The following is a 21,644-nucleotide window of genomic DNA, read 5'->3' as shown; positions in this document are numbered from 1 at the left end:
AACTGACTGAGGCACACAGATACCCCTAAAAATCCTTATTTTAAAAGCTTCCTGGTAACATTGTAAAGCTTAATTATTAGTAAGAGTCATGAAAGTGAGTAACATTTAATATTATGTTAAATTTTAAAATGTATCTGGGCATCTGAAGAGACCTTGCAGTGTTGAGAACACTGTAGATCCCTGCTAAATATTAAGTAAGTAATTGTTAGATGCTGGGCTATAGTGGACACTATTGGTACCAGTTCCCAGATCCCTTTCACCAGCCTGGTGCACAAGGCCCCCAGCTTCTGTGAGTGTTGGTTGTTAATGGTCACAATTGTACTACTGTCTAGAGAGAATTATCCTCAGCCAAATGGGAGCTGTCTTGTCTGGGAGGTTATGTTCCTTATCCCCATAACTGGTTGTATCAAATGACTGACCAACATGAAAATATAAATTGCCAGCTTCCTGGGGTTTTTCCTCCATGTAGTACAGTTGATATTCTTGAGTTTCCATGAGATCAGGCTAAAGCTAGATTCTAGCTGAGACCCATATTCGCTTTGTTCTTTTCCTTGCCCTGTTGCTTCCTTCATGCTCTTTCTCTTGAAAGAGCTCTTAAAACTCACATGGACTTGAATCTTAGAGTTCTCTTAAAACTCACATGGACTTGAATCTTTGTCAGGTTTTTCTTCTAGGGAATCTAGCCTTAGAGACAGATTGAACGGAATTAAAAATACTTGTGTATAGTATTTCTGACTATAGAGAATATACGGTGACCAACTAGTATCCCAATCTGCCATTTTTCATTATAAGGGAGAATTCTTTGTGTTTTGATCTAATTCATCAATATTTGCATAATGAAAGACCAAGAGAACTTTATTAAATAACTTCCTTTATAAAATATTTCCCTTTCAAAAACATTTACTGAGCACTAGACTCGATGGCAGATGTAGAGTTGATTTAAAACATGACTCTCTAAATAAATAATAAAAAATAAAAACACTTCCTCAAAGCGTTTTTTTTTTTTTTTTAAAGATAACCTGAGTTAGGATAATGTGGGAAAGTTCTTAAAAGTAACGATGCCTGGCCCTTAAGAGGCCTTTGCCATAATTAGTGAAGTTGGAAATGTAAATAACTATACACAATACGAAACAGAAAAATAAGTTGCTTTAATAAATATAACCACATTTGCATGGGTAAAGATAAGTCTTTCAACAGAGAAAACTTTTATCACCACCTTAAGAGTAGTGCAGATGGTACATGTAATGTATCCTGAAATATATATGCATGTACCACTTTCCCCATATCCCTTCATCTCTAGCCCCTTATTTCATCTACCTGTGGTCATAAGTGTGTTCTCTGTCATGATCATTTTATGACTTGCTTAGGTCTTGGTCAACAGAAACCACCCACATTTCAGACTGTACAACCAAAACTCACCATTTCCTTTTCCAACCAACCATAAAAAATTTCTCCTTACAGGCAGTCAGAATTTATTTCTCTTACAAAAGCATGATTGGTGTATATGTCTGTTTGAAATAGATGATTAGTATGTAGCCACAGCAAACTATAAACTGATAACTGATTATAGTGTTTGAATGTCCCTATTACTAAAATTGTCTAACATTGGATTTGAAGAAATATCTAAAAATCTGTTCTTTTTTGAGTGCAGAGTAGATAGAGTGCTGTAGGAAGAAATGAAGACTGTAGGAAGAAATAAAACTATAAAGACATTAAAAGCACAAAGGAAATCTAATGAGAAGTGGAGTCTTTTGGACTTTATTCTGTAGAAAACAAGGAGTCTCAAGTGTTCTTAAAGGGAGCAGACACTATCTGACTGGTGACTTAGGAAGATAAATTGAGCTACAGTGCGAAGGAAAGATTGTAGAGGAAGGACAGTAGAACAGTAAGGAGTCCATTGCTACCATTACCCAGGTGAGGGACAATGAGAACCTGAACAGGAGACGCAGCAGGGGAACTGAAGACACAGGACTCTCTGGATATAGGGAAAGGCACAGAATCTAAAATGAGACTTCAATGTGGACAAGTTTAAGGGTTCATGTTTATGATTACTGGAGGTGACATAAATTTGGAACCAGCCCAAAGGGAGATGGTGGTATTCTAGAGCTTCAAAGCATTTGGACATAGCAGAAGTAGGTAATAAGGTTAGGTTTGATGTGATAGATGTGAGAAACAACTAAGAAGCAAATGTTACTTTTTCTTCTTCCAAATATTCATATATGCTCTCCCATCACTACAGCTAAAGCAATCTAGTAACAACATCCTACATTATGGGAGATCATTTGAATTCCCAATGTCTTTCTATGAATGCTATTTTATTTTAATGAATGTCATTAGCTTTCATTGGGGTATGATTTGGGGGATGTCATATGGAGTCAATGACTCTTTAGTGGGACTCTCCTACGTCTCGAATGCATATAAATACATCAATTATTACTAATTAAAACAACGCCATCCATTATACAGCCCTGTAGACTGGTTGTATTATCATCTTAGAGCTAATTGGTAGCATTTTGGAAATGCATATGCAGAAATGCAGGCTCCAGGTGTGTGCGTGTGTTTTTCATTTTTCAGAAATGTGTATCAGTCTCAGGACTGAAATGTAAAAAGGACTTTTGATATCATATATTTTATTATTTGATCTTTAGGTAAACTTTCCTAGCTTATCTTTTTTAAGCTGCCAATATGCTTTATTGTTATAATACTATGTGATCACTTTAAGCTTAGTACCCCATCTGAATAACATGTAACGTTAGTTCAGGCTAGCATGAAGCCTTTATGCGGAGATTAATTTCAAGTTGGGTTAAATTATCCCATTGCTTAAACAACGCTATGATTTTTTGATGCACCTGCTTAATCTTTATTTGATTCACTTAATACATTAGGGTTCTTTAAAAATATTTTATATACTAGCTGGCGAAACGAAAAATTCGTGGCAAATAAAAACACACATTTTTAAGTTTTTTTTCATTTTATCTCAATAATTTTAATATAATTACATTATCATTATAAGAGATAATCCTTAGAATTATCACATGCCCTTAAGTATGGATATTAACATTTCCATAAGCTAGCAACAGAGAAGCTAATATCCCTGGGACTTTTCAACTTTCATCACATGACTGAACCAAATTTCTTTGGAAAGAACTAAGACCCCATCCTACTGTGACTATTACCCATTGTGATAAACTATTTCCTTATCTGCCATTATTAGTATGGTGGTTAATGAATAGCCTCCTATTGCTTTATAGGAAAATAAAATAATTTAAAACTGTGATTTATAAGTATGACTATATCAAAATAATGTGTGAGTTTTGTTTATTTCTAAATTTCAGATATACCATATGGAATTTCTGATTCCCTGGGAGAGTCTTACACAGTAATCCCAATATTAATCTATGAACAAATAAGAGTTTAGGTACCACTGATATGATCGATGTAAACTCCTCTTATTAGTATTCCCCAAAGTACTCAATCACCCTTTTAAGAAGTTACACTGCTCAAAAATATCAGCACAGTCTAATTGTCAAGAGTAGGAGTCTGAAGCTAGATGACCTGGAATTTCATTAGTACATTGCCTTTCTCTAGCCATGGCAAGTTCTTTAACTTCTCTGCATCTCACTTGTCTGTAAAATGGGTTTATATTGCAGATTAAATAAATTAATATGCGTGGTATTGGATTTAGGGTGATAGAAATGACAAATCTAGCAGGTTCATTTATAATGATGCAGAAATACATTATTTTTTCATGGCACAGTTTGACCTCTTTAGGAAAGGTATATAGCCTTATACCAAAAGCCTGCGTGTCTAATGGCAAATGTCACACACCAATGAAGAGTTGGTTGGCCAGACTGATTTTATTGATTTCTCACTGATTCAACAATCCCCGCAATAGAACACAAAATGGCCTGGGTGCCAAAAATTCAAGAATAAGATATACTTTCCATATTCAATAAACTAATAATTTAGTTGGGGAACTAGCATGTAAATTAATAATTTCAGTAAGATAATGAAGAGTAAGCAAATGAGAGTGCACTCAAACGTGGATGCATAGGTGGTAATCACAAAAGGTAGAAACATTTGAGTTGAATTTTGAAAGAATTGTGTGCATTCACCAGGAGACCAGTGTGTGGTAGTCATTAGTATTATTAGCTGAAGAATTTTGGCTCTTCCTCCTTTGGGGCACATTTTCCTTTCCCCCACTAGGTGAGGCAGGGCATGGAGCAGTTCTGCCCAGTGACCTGGGCTCTTCCTTTTCTCCCTGACTCTGTGACTGGTAATGCTTTAGATGGTAGCTACTCTGCCCGTTGGGTCCCTGTTTGGTGAGCACCTGCCTGTGCCCAAATGCAGTGAATATGTGTTGTTCATAAGAAATGAAATTGTGTTGGTTTAACCCCCTGAGTTTTTAGGGTTGTTGTTATTATTACTAGCCACAGAATAATTCAGCCAGAGAGAGAGAGGTAGGCGAAGTGAAAGGGTGTGAGCGGGAGAACCAGGGTGTTTGAGGAGATGACTAATACAGTTCATTGGAATGTAGAGTGACTTGTGAAAACTAAGACTCATGAAAGAGGCAGGACCAGCTCATCAGTCACTTCTTTATGGAATTCATAAATTAGGAAATGAGATTTCAACAAAGAGTTTTAACATGTGGAACAAAACAGTAAGATCAACTCCCTGAACTACTGAACTGTATCAACCTTTTGGCATGTGGAAGTTAAATTCCGGGATAATAATTCTGAAGAGGTGTTAGACTGACTCATCTGATTTGTTTCCTACCCATTTCTCCTATACTAAGGGCACCCCCCCCAACAATGATTAATGCCAGCCCTCAAAGGGTTTCAAATGGAACAGCATAGGTAAGGTGCCAAGACAGCATAAAGGTACCATGAGGTTGCTGGAATAAACATTGATCTTTTCCCCTGAAGGACTATTCTATTCTCTATTATGTATTTTAGTATGCTTGTAAATTCCATCTACCTCCACCTAACTCAGCAGCCTGCTGTGCCTGCTTGCAACAAGATGAAAATCAGGAGTTGGAAAACAAGTTCTGGGAAATGATATACCCTAAGTTTTTGCGTTGGTGAGACCACCAAGGAGGCAACACCGATGCAATCACACGAGGGTTTATTTAACAAGCTTAAGCTCAGGTCCAAGTATACCCGACACAGCGGAGTAGGGACTTGGACCCCGAGCTTGGTTAAGGCAGGGGTATTTATGGGTTCCTGTTACTAAAGCAGGGTGGGGATGTCTAGAACTAAAGCGGGTGGGGGTCCTTATAACTAAAGTAAAGTAGGGGAAAGTTCAGCCCTTGGACACAGGGGTCTGAGATGGCTGCTGGAGCTAAGATGGCTGTACTTATGCTAAGGCTAAACCTGAGGTGGGATGGCCTTAATTTTTCTCGGCCTCCACAGGAAAATCAACCCATGACTCCTCTGACTTATTTTTTATAATTCTTATAACAAAGACTCTGTCCTACAACAGCCTTTAGTCAGCCTCCCCTGAGGCTCTTCCCAAAGCCTTGACTTGGCTGCTGTCATTGCTGAGTCAAGATTTAGCAAGAATCTTAGTAAATTAGTTTAGTGAGAATCTCCCACCCTTGCTATCAGATCACTCTGGCCTGCCTTCTGCAGGAATCCTGTCAGATCAGATTAACAAGAATTACCCTATCTCTGAAGCCTCTTGGTATGCTCCCTCCACTGACATACTAGCTCTGTTGGCTATAAATCTTTCCAGCTGTCTTTGCTATATTCAGAGTTGAGCCTGATCTTTCTCCCTTATTGTTAGTTTTGCACCTACTCCAGTAGTCCTGAATAAAGTCTTGTTTATCATTTTAACAAGTATTGGAATAATCCTTTTTCTTTAACAATCACAGGACATTGATATTTAGATTTTGCCTATAAGGGGCTCAGTGGTTCAAAATAACGTGAGGGAGGAAGTAGGCACCAGGTAAGAGAGCTCCTGGGGAAGCCCAGATCAGAGGATAGGTTGGTTTACCTTTGAGCAAAAGGATCAAGGGACAAGCAGGCATTTGGTGGAGAGTGGATATCACAGGATGCAGTGAATGAACCTGTGGCTGGTGAAGGGCAGGACAGTGGATCATCTTTGAAGATGTTCAGAACCCTAGTGCAAGGATAGTATGGTAAATCACTAATCATGCAGGGGTTTTAGATTTCTTCTAGAACCTGAGGAGGAGAGGGATGTAAAGCATCATGAAATTAGTTGTGCTCATCTCTCTAGCAAAGTGGTTGACTTTTGACCTCTTCTTCAAAATATTTCTTTGGAATACTTTGGAGGTTTCTGGAGAGGCCTGGAATTGCACCACTGATAATTTTTTTTTTTAAACATAAGTTTGCCTTCTGATAATTCTAAAGTATAAGAAACTATACTAAAGCTTATAGATTAAGGAGGGCACATATTGCATGGAGCATTGGGTGTGATGCATAAACAATGAATCTTGGAACTTGAAAAAAAATGCACCTTTTGATTAAGAAAAATAAAACTTACAGAACTGTGTGAAAATAAGAAAACTAAAACTTGAGAGTAATATCTACAATAATCATTATGCACAAGTTTTATGAAAATTTTAAGCTGCTTTTGAGTTTTCTATGTTTTGATAGTGTTTAAACTATTAAGAATGAATAGCCATTAAACTCTACTTGGCAGGGTGCCTGGGTGGCTCAGTGGGTTAAAGCCTCTGCCTTCACCTCAGGTCATGATCCCAGGGTCTTGGGATCCAGCCCCCCGCCCCCCAAAATAACCAGGCTCTCTGCTCAGCAGGGAGCCTGCTTCCTCCTCTCTCTCTCTGCCTGCCTCTCTGCCTACTTGTGATCTCTGTCTGTCAAATAAATAAATAAAATCTTAAAAAAAAAAAACAACTCTACTTGGATAAGTTTTTTTGTTTTGTTTTGTTTTTTTGTTTTTTTTTTAGATTTTATTTATTTATTTGACACAGAGAGAACACAAGCAGGAGGAGCAACAGGCTTAGGGAGAAGGAGAAGCAGGTGGCATTAATTGCCACCAAGCAGAAAGCCTAATGCAGGGCTCAAAGTGGGGCTAGATCCCTGGACCCTGGGATCATGACCTTGCTGAAGGCAGACACTTAGGTGTCCTATAGTTCTACATTTTTTTAAATTAATTTTTTATTTTTTATAAACATATATTTTTATCCCCAGGGGTACAGGTCTGTGAATCACCAGGTTTACACACTTCACAGCACTCACCAAAGCACATACCCTCCCCAATGTCCAGTGGGTAGGAGAAGAATAAATGAAACAAGATGGGATTGGGAGGGAGACAAACCATGAGTGACTCTTAATCTCACAGAACAAACTGAGGGTTGCTGGGGGGAGGGGGTTTGGGAGAAAGGGGTGGGATTACTTGGATAAGTTTTAATCATTAGTTTATCACACATATTGTTACAGAAAGATAAGAGTAAACTAGAGTCAGATTACTGGTTTATTTGCACCTTTATCTTTATAGCTCCGTTTTACAACATTAAAATCACTTAGGAACTTTAAAAAAAAAAACTGATCCCCTGTATGCACACTAGAAAAACAATGCCAGTATTTCTAGATCAGGGCCCAGGTAATAGTAGTTTTTCAGAATTCCCCCTATCATTCTACTGTGTAGCCAAAACAGAAAATCTTTGCTCTATGGCTTACTGGTAATTGCCAATTGTAGCTAACCTTCTTTAGCTTTGATTTCACCTGTCAAAAAATAGGAATAACTATCCCTACTTGGATGTTTCTTAAAAAATTAAATATTCATCCTTCAAAACTTAGCGCTGACATTTTAAATATAATATGTACAATGTATCTATCACAATGCCTTATTTCCCCTAATCAACTGGTTGCTTGCCTCAGCAGAAATTACAAACAGAACTAAAAAATCACTGTGTGGGTTATAGGTCATTTAAAAATGATAATGCATATGATAATCTGTTAATATATTTCTTGTTCAAACATCAAACGGGTAATTCTAAGCCAAGTCCTAGATGGAGATACAAGTAACCTCACTTAAAGAGGTAACCCAAAGGTCTGTTTTGTTTTTAAATTGTATAGTTTTATATAATTTCAAATTTACAGAAAAGTTGCAAAGTGGTCCAAGGAATTCCTATGTATACTTTTACACAGATTCACTAATTATTTATATTCTGCTTCATTTGCTTTAGAATTTATCATATATCTGTATGTTTTTTCTGAAGCATTTCTAAGTTGAGGATAATGTACACTTTTACCACTAAACATTTAAGCTTATATTTCCTAAAAACAAGAATATTCTGTTACAAAACTGTACTTGAATTAGCTAAATTAGGAGATTTAAGATACAAATAAGAGCATCTAACCCATTTTCAGATTTCACCAATTGTGCCAAATATAGGTCTGTGTTCGAATAATTTCTAGCTAAGACTTTGTTAAGGTCTATTTCAGCATATATATAATGGAGTCACAAAGCACACTGCCCTTATAAGTTTACCTTCCCCCAAGTTAATGCAGTTACCCCAGGACATAAGCAAGATCAGACCACCATCTGCCCATGTCCAAATAAACTTCTGTGCTTTAGTCCGCTTCCTCTAAAAGCTTGGATGCCTTCTTTCATCAGACTGAGAATAATTGCATGCCCACATTAATTTCACCATTCTCCATATGGGTCACTAGAATAGTGAAAGTCAGCAAATGTTTGTTGGTGGAATAAATGAATGAAATACAAAGCCACATTTTCCACCACCTCTCTCCACTCCATACATTCCTATGTTGATTTACTAATCATTTTAAATAATTCAGAAAATTGTTATTAATGTCTATTATGTGCCACAGTATGGACTAGGGTCTAGAAGTTCAACAATAAACAAGACAGAGAAATGGTTGTGTCCCCTGCTCTCCATTCTAGTGAAGGGTAAGTTACGTCTCTGTAGGTTTCTCCTTTCTTGGCCACACTCAAATATTGACATTTGAGTATCTAAATTTTCACATCTCATGTTGTGTTGTTTGCTATATTATGCATCTCTAATTGGTTTGTTTGTATGTTTTGTCTTGGGGGAGTTGATAGAGCTTAGAGTAAAAAGCTGAAGGTTTATGGTCTTATTGCCTGGGTCTGGGTTCTGCTTTGCTATTTTCTAGCTGTGTGATAGTGAACAAGTTTATCACTGTAAGCTTCCCAGGAATAGAAATAGGGATACCCCATGACATAGGGGTAAAGCAGATAATGCTTGCAAAGTACTTAGCAGAGTGCCAGGTACAAAATGATCAGACATTAACCACTGTTTACTAATATTAACCATTAATGTTGAGGCCAAATACTTTTACTTATACTTTTCTTTTTCCATACCCCTCTAACAATTAGAATGGGGCTGGGTACACAGGGCAGTAACAATAAGTTACTGATCTGCTGAACTACACTGCACACAATATAAAACTGAAAAAGGCTGACCTTCAAATGATATTGCCTAATAATAATACACAACAAAATTGTCATTCTTTTCACTGAAGTTTAATTATAAAAAGCTAATTTGATCTTCTAAATGCGCTCATATTCACTTCTTTCTGTTGTGTTGAGATGGTTGGCCATTTTTGGAAATAAAGGTTATACTATATTCATTATCTTTGCTATCATGTAGCAAAATATAAAAGTTATGAACTTCCTGTCAGTACCACAAAAAATATTTCTGTGAAAGTCTTAAGAATCTGGATTTACCAATAGATAGGTAGCAAGTCTCTTAGATTTAGAAAGGACTTGAACTTTGAGGAGAGAAAACCCAAGTTCAATCCTTAGGAACCAAATTAACAATGTCAACATTCATAAAATAGAAACAATAATAACATATACTTCACAAGTTATCATGAGGTTCAATAAGATAGTATAAGAAATTAATTTAGTGATAACAAAATATACTGACCACTGTTCTTGTTAACATTTAATCTTACATTATGTTCAAAGATACAGGATTAAGACTGACACTCTTTCATGGGTAAAGATAATGGAATTGAGAGGACAGTTAAATCCATGGATATGGTGGAAGCAGAGATACCGTAGGACAGTATCCTTGTTTCTATGAACATTAGTTTTATTTTTTATTTTTATTTTTTATTTTCTCCTAAGTTTTTATTTAATTCCAGTTAGTTAACATACAGTGTGATATTAGTTTCAGGTGTATAATGTGGTAATTCACCCCTTCCATACATCACCTGGTACTCGTCATGACAGGTGCTCTTCTTGATTTATACATTTTTAAAAATGTGTTTTTATGATTTTCAAAACCATAACCACTAGCAGTGTTTCCAAGTGAATGCCCTGCTGAGACCAGCTTTTATGGCCCCATGAGACTCATTTATAAGTTCAGGCTATTTATAGACAACAACAACAAAAAAAGCCATGGACCAAAAGCTTTGATCACACATCCCCACCCCCCACCCCAAAATCTTCCTGCTGGCCCTAGTACACACACTCTCACACCTAGCTTTGTTTTTCATTGGCTTACCATGCACTTTCTCCATAAGCCTACTCTGGCTCAGGCCAGATCCAAAAAAGCGACAAACTCCCAGTCATAGATCACACTTTACCCTCCCCAGGTTAATCAAAGACCAGAGTATACTTAAGGGGGAGGCGGGCATATACAGCCGACTTTCAGCAGGGGAGACCCAACCCTCCCGCTTATGTGATGATTCCTGATATTCTTTAATAGCACCCTATTTTGTTATTACAAGATCAGAGATAAAGCTTAAGTCGCAAAGTTCTTTGGAAAAAGTAATAGTGATTTAAGCATATTCAAATCAAGTTATAATTGATTTTATGAGAAGATTTACATTTGCTTCTCTGTTTACTAAGAACAGGTTTTATGAGGGAAAGCAGGGGGCAATACACAGGCTTTTAAAAGTATATATGTATTCATTTTGAAGGCATTGTATTACATGACTATGCTGCCTAGCAAGTCCGAAATTTGTAAGGCAGACCAACAGGCCAAGTATTGGGGCAGGAGTAGATGTTGCAGTCCTGAGGCAAAATCCCTTCTTATGTTTCTAAGCTCGGTTTCTGCCCTTAAGACCTTCAATTTGGGGGCGCCTGGGTGGCTCAGTTGGTTGGGCAACTGCCTTTGGCTTGGGTCGCAGTCCTGGGGTCCTGGGATCGAGTCCTGCATCGGGCTCCCAGCTGGCTCCATGGGGAGTCTGCTTCTCCCTCTGACCTCCTCGCCTCTCATGTTCCCTCTCACTTCTCTCTCTCAAATTAAAAAACAAAACAAAACAAAACAAATAAACAAACAAAAAAACACTTCAATCTGTTGAATGAAGCCAACCTACATTATAGGGTGCCATCTCCTTTACTTGGTCAACTGATTGTAGGTATTAATCACATCTACAAAATACCTTCATGGCAATACCTAATGTTTGATTCATAATTGCATATATCATGGTAGCTTAGCCAAGTTGACACATAAAGCTAACTACTCCACCTGCTAGGTGTGAGAGTGTGTGTACTAGGGCCAGCAGGACAGGGCACTGCCTTTTGCTTTTTACACTAGAGAACCATGGACTTTGTATCCAGTATTTAGAAAAGTTATAAACGTGGCCTGTGCTTTTATTCTTTGCCTTTTACTGCCATCAGTGCCCTCTGCATCACTTCCCTGCTGCGTCCCAGTCTTGATGCCATGCTCCTGGTAATCCTTGGATACTTAGAGCCCCCATGACAGGATTACCCCAATCCCACTTTTCCTGAGCAAAGCACAGAGCCTTGAATCTAACTTTCCTCCATCCCTATTTGATGGAAGCAACTTATTTACCACATAATCTTCTATTTTATGATCTTGCTTACTAGTTAATCAATTGATGAGTTCTTTTTTGTTGTTGTTAAAATTAAATGCCGATAATGGAACAGCATTGATTTGCAAGTTACATATCTTGACTTAAAATGTTGACTCTGCCACATTAACAGCCATGTAATTCTGGATGATTTGTTTAGTCTCACTGAAGCAGAGTCCCATTTTTTCATTTAGATGGGAAAAGGACATTCTATTAAGATCAAGTTTGTTATTCTCAGTCATAGACTAGAGCCAGTCATGCTTTTCTCCTTAATTTTCAAAGATGTCCCTATTAGAGTTTTTTCTTAAACTTTTTTAAATTTTGGAATATCTCTAGGTTTAGTATATTAAATTTGGGGTAAATATTTCTCTTTATTTAATCTTCTTAATTGATGTTAGAGTAAATCTGGTTATAAATTTCTATAAAATGATGTTTTAGGCAAAGATGCAAATAAACCTATCAATTACACTTGATTGTTTTGGCAAACGAAGGAAATTATGCATGATATTAAGTCAAGGAGGTACTGCCCCCCCACCTCGCCCAAAGAAAAACTGTCAAGAAAAAAAGAAGGTAAAAGCTCAATATACCCTATGGTTTGAGTTAGATCATTTGTATATAGTTTTGGAGCAAATAAGTTAGCATGCCACTTAACATTTCTATTATAGTGTTGACCTAAAACAAATTCTCTCACATTCCTTGGTCACTCCTGGGAATGGGTGATAAATATATAATATTCAACTTTCTCATTCTTGTGTTGGGTGCTTTGTTATATTGGATTTCAACAAAAAGTATAGGCAAGTAAGTTACCATGTCAAGATAGCACTAATTTTCCTGTGGCTGAATGTCAACACTCCTACATTGATTTCTACTGGCTTCTTCTGTGTGAGTTCTGTCACTACAAAAATAACATTAATTCATTAAAGGCATTAATTCTACCTTGACCCTCATTTACCCTCCCTAGCTATAGCATCCCACAGAGAGCTGGTCTTGGGGAGACTTTGGAAAATACTTGTTTATTTGAACATAACACTATTTTTTTTTTTAATCACCATCCATGAGAAAAACAACATTCCTGAAAGACTTAAAAGACTAAAGAAAAATAAAAAACTTTTGTTGGTTTCAGTAATTACACATAATATAGGTGGCACAGCTTCCCGATTGAGCATACTATACAAAATATAGTGGCCAAGCAAAAAAGGCATGCAAACCTCCAAGACTTATGAAATGATGAAAACAATTACCAATGCTTTGTTTTCTATGTATTAGGCACCTGATATGTCCATAAAGATAACCTTTATTCAAATATCAAATGAACAAAGAGTATCTGATAAGCTAATGAATATTCATTGCTTATAAGTATGTGTATAATATACTCTTAGAGAACCTCATGAACTTTATGTCGCAGTATGAATTACGTATTATCTAGATCTATAAAAATCATTTAGTAAAGCATATGAATAAAACATAATATAGAAATGCTCTTTTGATCCAGTTTCTTACATTACCTTTCTAACATTCAAAAATATGTTAAATCATTATTATTATATTCACTGTGCCCACCCTTGCTTACTTTTCCTTCTGGTTTTGATTGTTACTTTGCATTAATACAGGGCCAGAGCTTTCAGTATTCTAATAGAAATACTCTGCTAGCCTACACTGTTCAGTTATTATTTCTACACTATTTAGAAAAAAAAAAATCACTGATCTTAATGACAGTACCAAAGGGGGCCACACTGAGTTAAACACAGTACGAATTACGTATTTTACTGCCAATTTGCCCATCAGTAAGAGCAGGCTGTCAGATCTCTCTTTACAGGGCTGAAATTGTGCCATGGTCCAGGTGTGGGAGGAAGATAATGCAGTTGCTTCCATGCCTGGATCCCATTCTGACAGACCAAAACAGAAACTCTAGGTTAACAATGTATTGCCCAAACATCATTCTGCCATACCTGACTTCTGCTCATACATGCTTAATGCTGGATAGGCACTTCATCATCAGTCTTTGAAAAGACTTCTCTTCCTTGGAATGATAGTTTTCAGACACATCAGGGCAGTTTGTCAGAGAGGAAAGGGACTGTGGCCCATCAGCTCCAAAGATCTTGTCCTGCTCTGGTTCAGGGAGAAGCCAGGATCCTGGGAATGACTGCCTCAGTCTCCTGATCTGTCCAGAAGGTTTAATGGGTAACTGTGGAGGCCAATAATCTCTTTTCTCTGTGACCACAGAGTTCCAAGACCAGCTGTGTCAGACTCAAAGAAGAGTGATTCCTTCATTCGAATGCTAGGGCTCTCAACTAGTGCAAGAAACCCATACAGGGTTGTAATTTTGAGGAGATGAGGCAATGACAGGGCTGCCCTAGTTCCTGGATCTGTGTGACGCATAGCTCCATGCACATCTTTGCAGTCAACCACACCCTCAGCCAAGAAGAGAAAATCCTTTTTGTACCGAGTTTCTTTTTTCTTCATACTCTTTTCTTTTATAGAGGATTCTGAGTTGCAGTGGATTGATGGACATTTGCTGTTTATCCCATCATAGAGCCTTCTCCTCAGACACCAGTCTTCTGGGAGTTTGACTGGTTTTAGATCAGAGTCTACATGTGCCACATCCAAAGAGGGATTGGAGAATGTAGGATTACGATCAGGAGTCATCACTACTTGGAAAATGTTCTTGTCCTCGCTTGTTTGTTTATCTTTTGCTGCGGGCTTTCTCAGTCTGGAGCTGGTCCAATCAAATGTGCTTCTGATAGCACTCTTCATGGCAAGCTGAGATGCTGCCGACAGCATGATTTCAACCTGCGGGTAAATTGAGTCTCAGACTGTGAGCTGATTGAAATCTCTGTCTTGAAGCACTGGAGGGGAACTCATCTTTTATTAAACTAGACAGCACTCATTACATCATATTGTGGTCAGACGTCATTGGCATGGCAACAGGAGATAAATAGCCTGCTGAACTCCAGCTCAGACTCACCTGGTGATTCACAAGGCTCCTTTTTATTAAGGCAACTCAAAGCATTCCATATAAAAAAATTTTTAAACCTTATCAATCCGAGTGCAAATTTAAGAAAGAAAATGAAGTAATATTCAGTAAGTTTATCTATTAAAAAAATGGATATATGGGACACCTGGGTGGCTCAGTCAGTTAAACATCTGCCTTTGGCTCAGGTCATGATGCTGGGGTCCTGGGATTGAGTCCTGCATTAGGGTTCTTGCTCCGTAGGGAGTCTGCTTCTCCCTTTGCCTGCCACTCCCACTGCTTTTGTGATCGCTCTCTCTGTCTCTCTCTCTCTCACTTTTGCTCTATCTCTGGCAAAGAAACAAGTTTAAAAAAAATCTAAACAAAAAATGCATTTATAACAATGGATAAGATTTGCTTTAAGTTTGCTGCTAAAATACGAACAGGATGGTTAAAAAAAGTTTTGTCAATGTACCAAACATACAAAAAGATTTAGATATGGTTGGGTTCACCAGAAGAAGCTTTGTGTGTAATTTATAGTGTCTTTTTATTGATGACATTTATGTTTGTTCATGTTTAGAGAAAATCCTTTTTCATTTCCAGAAGCATCTTGAGAATGCCAAGAGATATTTGTGAAAGGGTAGGGAACAGATGTTTTTATAGGGTGAGGGAACAAATTGTTTATACATATATAATGCTTGATAACACATGAATCTGTCACTTTATAGCAAGCATGTTTAGTGACCTTGTAACATGCTAACTCACCTGGAAGAATTACAAAGCACAGCCCCTGACCTGCAAAAACCTGTGTCGTAGACCCCATTCCTGAAAAAATGTCGGAGAAGAACAGTACAAATTAAAAGGCTGAACTATGTGTCATTCAGATTATATTTGTGAGTCTTAGAAATATGGGTGTAGGGGCGCTTGGGTGGCTCAGTTTTTAAGCGTCTGCCTTCGGCTCAGGTCATGATCCCAGGGTTCTGGGATCAAGCCTCGCATCCCATCCGGAATCCCTGCTTGGCAGGGGGCCTCCTTCTCCCTCTCCTACTCCCACTCCCCCTGCTTGGTTCCCTCTCTCCCTGTCTCTGTCAAATAAATTAATAAAATCTTAAAAAAAAAAAAAAGAAATGTGGGTATAATAATTAAGGAAACTGAATAAGATAGAATGAGTGGTCATCTGTAGGGGAAAAAATGGAGGAAGGCATGGAATGTAGTGTGGAGCAGCTGTCAGTCGGAACCACTCAAGGAGAGATAGAAAGAAGCAGTGAGGGAGTATGAACGGATACCTAGGGAGAACTTGAAAGATTAAAGGAGAACCATAAAATGATCATGCCAATCAGGCGACACCGTTGTGCTGAGAATGTAATTGCAGGCACTGATTAGGTCAAAGACTCCACATTGCTTTTTCATGCACTGATGAATTCTGTGCTCCTTTCCAAGACTGGGGCTTCTTTTAAGAACTAGTTCCCATTTTGCGCTTTCCAGGATGCTTGAAGTCTCACCTAGTCTGCACTAATCATTCACTTATCACTTCTTGCACTCAGCTGCCCCAGACCTTGGGGCTCTATCAGCCTCGCTGGTTTCCAAGAAACTGCAAATCTTCCTGGAGCATTTTGGTTGGGCTTCAGTGGGGCTTCTGACTGAGTCTTCTGTCTTAATACTCCAGCAAGCAAAATGGGACTTGGAAGAACCTCTTTTGTTTTTCATTCATTTTTATGTTGGTAAAACAAAACTAAATCTTTGGAGTAGGGACATGTAATTTTCATCTGCTTGCATCCCAGGAAGTTTTTCTGTATTCCTTTTATCATTCACTGTTAGAAGCTGCTGACTGAGGACAGAACTGTCTCCTCAGCCTGCTGCTGTTCTTGCTAAGGAGGGTGCAGCTAGAAAGCTAAATGGCTCTTTCTGCAAAAGACCCCACTGGACTCGTGCCCCAAATCTGCCTGAGGTCAACTGTTTTGGGGTCTTAGTTTATCTGAGAGCAAACCCCTGTCATCTGGGTTAAATAAAAAGAGCTCATATAAAATATACCATAGTGACAAAAGGCCAAACATTTGTTTATTAGTAGATAGACTAACCTCTTCAGGCAAACAAACCCTGAAATATCCTCTATGATCCATGCTTATTAGCACTAGGGACATCAAGGTAAAAATAGTTATGTTTCTCCCTCTAACAGAGCTTCCAGACTAGTAAATTAAGGATTTGAAAGATGAGAAAAATGTCATTGAACTGGGAAGAAAGAGGAGGAACACCAAGGATGCTAGACTTAAAAGCATGAAAGGATTGGTTATCTTAACTGAGCTATAGAGTATAATTTCTCCTACGTGGAATAAAAGGCAGCAGGACCTGAACTTCCTTGTTTGTGATCTATTTCTTTTTTCTGATACGGGTCCAGCCTTGCCCTATAAGATCTGCTGTGATTTGGGCACTAGCTGTCTTTTTTGTATTATCCCAGATTAGATAACATACCACTCTTAGAAAACCCATTTGGTGTTCTGGCACCACAGGAATCTTCCCAGGCTGTTGAAGAGGAACAGTTGGTCGCAGAGACCAGAAAATACAGAGAGGAAGAATGATGGCATAAATCAAATAAATAAATAAATAAATAAATAAATGCAAGCAAAGAAAAAGAAACAGTGGGTCTGGGGAACAAATGGTTGAAATCTTGGCATTCTTGTTTATTTCCTTGTCTTTAGAAGCTCACATACTACTATGCTCATTCTTTAGCTTTTATTGTGCTTTGAATCAGTACCACACATACATCACTGGGTCGCATTCAGTTATGTAGTTATGACTGTGGTTTCTAGAGACAAAAAACCGATTTGAATTAAATCAAGGAATAAACTAATAGCAAAAATAATGAGAGTGATTTATTTTAATCTGCAAGGTTAGCACACAGAATGGAAGGGCAGAATTGTAGCTGGGTTCAGGAGAATAAGAGCAGAAAAATGCAAAGCCCTCATAGCTCTCCTTCTGACCCTTACTTCGGCCCCTCCCTGCCTGTTGGCCTTCGCAGTTCTCCCTGCACTGCAGCTCTCTGTTGCAGACTCGGTTTCTGGGAGGCAGACACTGAAATAGTTGGAATACAAGATGTTTATTAGTAATCGCTGTGAAGGAAAGGGGGAGGAGACCGAGTTGGCCAGAGGAAAAAGTCAAATCGGGGCGCCTACTGCTCTCCTGGCGGGCAGCTCTGGAGCAAGTATTACCCATCAGGGCTGTCGTCTGTCAAGATGAAGGGAGACACCATCAAACACCCTCTTGCTCAGGCATGGAATTCAGGCTGCCCTAGAAGGGGTAGTAGGAACATGACTCCGGAAAAGAGGGCCCCAACTCCATGAAGCTAAGCAGGGACCACAGCAGCTAAGCTCCCGACCTCTCTTCCCACAACTGTAGCAGGCCTTTCCTTGCAGGGGATCTGAGGGACACATTGCCATGTCTACCACACCTGATTTCCTTATCCTCGAGGATGTATGGACATTCCACAGCAGCTGAGTTTCATTCACATGCTGTCTCGCCACTAAACTAATTATAGAAGACAGAAGTGTCATTTTACCACTGGCATGTTATACTCAGGAAGCTGTATTGCAATTCTTGATTGGTTTCTGATCAGGACAGACATAGATGATTTGGGAATTTTTATAGTTTGGTTGGACAGAGAGAAAGGATTCTAGTAAGAAGGATAATAGAATAGGGTACTGAGGAACTTTGTGGAACTTCTTTTCCTAGAGAATATTGTAGAGAAAAATAATATTTTAGGGGAAAAATAATACTTTTAATAAAAAAATATGTACAGGGGACAGTATTGACAGCTATGTTCTACTAATAAGATGTGTGACATTGTTCAAGGGATCCTGTGTTTTAATCTGTTAAGGGGTCGGGATGAGATGTCACTTTCATTGCACTATTTTATGAAATCTGTAGGAACACAGATGGTGACAAGCAGGGATTTGGGCCATGATCACTGAAAACTAGATATCTGCCCCTAAGGGTTAGTGGCTTTCTTTTGTTTTGTTTCTTTTTTCTAATTTGGGAGTTTTCTCATAATAAAATTGAAGACTTCCATGATAAATGAATAAAGACAAAATAGAAAAGGGAACAACACTGAGAAGAAAAGTTGAGGTAACACACTTATGTTTAGCATGAATAGCTGGAGTAGAGGCATATTTTGAAGCCTCTTATGATACAGAAATCTGGACTGGAATTCATCTTCTTCCACAGATTAACTGAGTGGCTCTGGGTAGGCCACATATGCCCTCGGAACCATTTTTCATACCATTTATATGTTAGAATAATATCTAACATATGTATCTCAAAGGAATATTGTAAGGTTATAATCAGATAATTTATGGGAAAAGGTGCTTTGTATAAAGATTTATACACACCTTAGTAATCTGGTTACAATTCCTTCAGTCTTAGTTAGATAATGGATTTGGTATTTTGAAGAAGTTTAACCATTAACAGCTCAGAGCATGTAAATTTATAAGACCCCTTTTGACAATGACATGGAAATCTAGGATGATCTAAGGCATTCAACACTTGAACAAGAGGAAAAGATGCTGGAAATTTGTACAAGTATAAAAATCAGTGTTAGGGTGGAAAAGGTAAACTTCTGACTTTGAATTTTCCTGCCATTGAGCCCTGACTTGATACCTCATCTCTGTCCCAAATCCATCATCTCTCACTATTTCTTGATAAAGAATTTTATTTTCCTCCTTAAGTTTCCTGAAATGCAATTCATGAGAGGAATGAAGTAAAATTTAGCTCTTAAAGAAATAAAGCCAGCCATAAAATGAAAGCCCTCTTTAAACCATAAACTTCACTGAAGCCAGCCCTTTCAATTAGAGCTCATTCTCAGCATCCCCAATGTTTTCATCTTTTTCTCAGTCATCAGGATTTTTCATGGAGCAAGCATAAACTCAGTAATGGATTAATAGTTCTGTGATTAATAGGAGAGTTGTAAAATCATCATTTTTAGTCACTGTAGTTTATATATAGGAAATTGTACAATAATGGTAAATGATGATAATGTTTATATCCCCTCACCCCTACTCGTGCAATGCTTACCAATTTTGTTTCATGATAGTAAAACTGTGTGTAAGTGAAATTGGTATAAATAAACATTCATGAGCATACTTTCTCAAGCAAGTCCTTTGTAAAATAAGTTAATTTTATGAAATATAGGATTGGTTCATAGCTGTGTGGCTTTGGATAATCATCTATTGGGATTTTCAGAAATGAAGTATATCTCAGTTCCTATTGATATACAGTCATTTTTTTAAAAGTATACAATCATTTAAGGCTTGTAAGAATATTTGAAATTATTTTGCCTAACCTCTTTTCTTTTTCTGGAAGATGATCTGAAACCCTAGAAAGCTACAGCCTTTTATTAGCAGAGCCTGAGCATGAGCTCATGTTTCTGTTGCCAAGATGAGGTCACAGACATTGTGGCCTTAGACTTCCATGCCCTTAGCGTGAGCAGTCACTTCTAGAGGTTCTGGATTCATCAACTCACTCTTGTGCCCATTAGAAAGCCCACTAGAATAACCCTTTATTCCATGTGTGACTCCTTCTGATCAAATGGCCATAAAAGCCCTGATGAAGCACCTCTGAAGACAGAAACTTAATGTTTCATGCCCCCATCGTAGGGGAGTTTGAAACATTATTCATCTACTCAAAACCATAATCTGAAGATAAGTGAGGCAGCCATTATCTAACTACCTGTTCTTCTTTCCTTATAAACATAAAACAGAAAACCATAGGCTGACACATTTTTGCATCATTGTATCTACTAAAAATCTTTAATCTCAGGGCACCTGGGTGGATCAGTCGGTTAAACATCAAACTCCTTATTTCAGCTCAGGTCATGGTCTCGGGATCATGAAATTGAGCCTAGTTGTTGAGCTCTGTGCATAGTGGGGAGTTTACTTAAGATTCTCTCTCCCCCTCTCCGCTGGCCTCACCCCCTCTATAAAACACACACGCACACACACACACATGCACACACACATCTTGGGGTGCCTGGGTGGCTCAGTTGGTTAAGCCTCTCAGGGTCCTGGGATAGAGTCCCTCATCAGGCTCTCTGCTCATCGGGGATCCTGCTTCTCTCTCTGCCCTCCTCCTCCTTGTGTTCTCTCTCTCTCTCTCTTTCTCAAATAAAATAAACAAAATCTTTTTGAAAATATCTTTAATCTCAACTTTTACTAGGTCATTCATTCATTCCACATACATTTGAAAACTTAAAAGTGCATGGCATTGGAGAACAGAAAAGTAAATTTATAAATGGTACTATCATAATAAATTCATAATCCAGTAGAAAGAAAAGTTAGGGAACTAGGCACTTGCAAAACTCCTATTTAACCACAATATAAGTTAGGCAGTGCAGTTTATGAACATAATTAAAGGAATGTGCCTAAAATGTAAGGAGAAGTTGAGATTTCCTAGGTACACAGACATTGTTGTACCTGTGGAATCAACTCAAGGACCAGAAACAGAAGTGACATTAAAGGGGCGCCTGGGTGGCTCAGTGGGTTAAGCTTCTGCCTTCGGCTCAGGTCATGGTCTCAGGGTCCTGGGATCGAGCCCTGCATCAGGCTCTCTGCTCAACGGGGAGCCTGTTTCCCCCTTTCTCTGCCTGCCTCTCTGCATACTTGTGATCTATCTCTCTCTCTGTCAAATAAATAAATAAAATCTTAAGAAAAAAAAAAAAAAGAAGTGACATTAAAGATGACTTCCAGTTGGCTCATTTTAGAAGGTGGGAAATGGAATCTCAGAAAAGTGACTTCTCCAGTGCTCGCTTCGGCAGCACATATACTTAAAAGTGACTTCTCCAAACTGCTATAGTTTCTTTGTGGTAGAGCTAAACTGAGGCTTTGCTGAGAAACCAGGGTTTTAACATGCCCTTG

This window comes from Mustela putorius, unplaced genomic scaffold (assembly GCF_011764305.1).
Source record: "Mustela putorius furo isolate JIRA1106 unplaced genomic scaffold, ASM1176430v1.1 tig00003858_pilon_pilon_pilon, whole genome shotgun sequence".
Taxonomy (NCBI): domain Eukaryota; kingdom Metazoa; phylum Chordata; class Mammalia; order Carnivora; family Mustelidae; genus Mustela; species Mustela putorius.
This window is presented reverse-complemented; position numbering follows the sequence as displayed.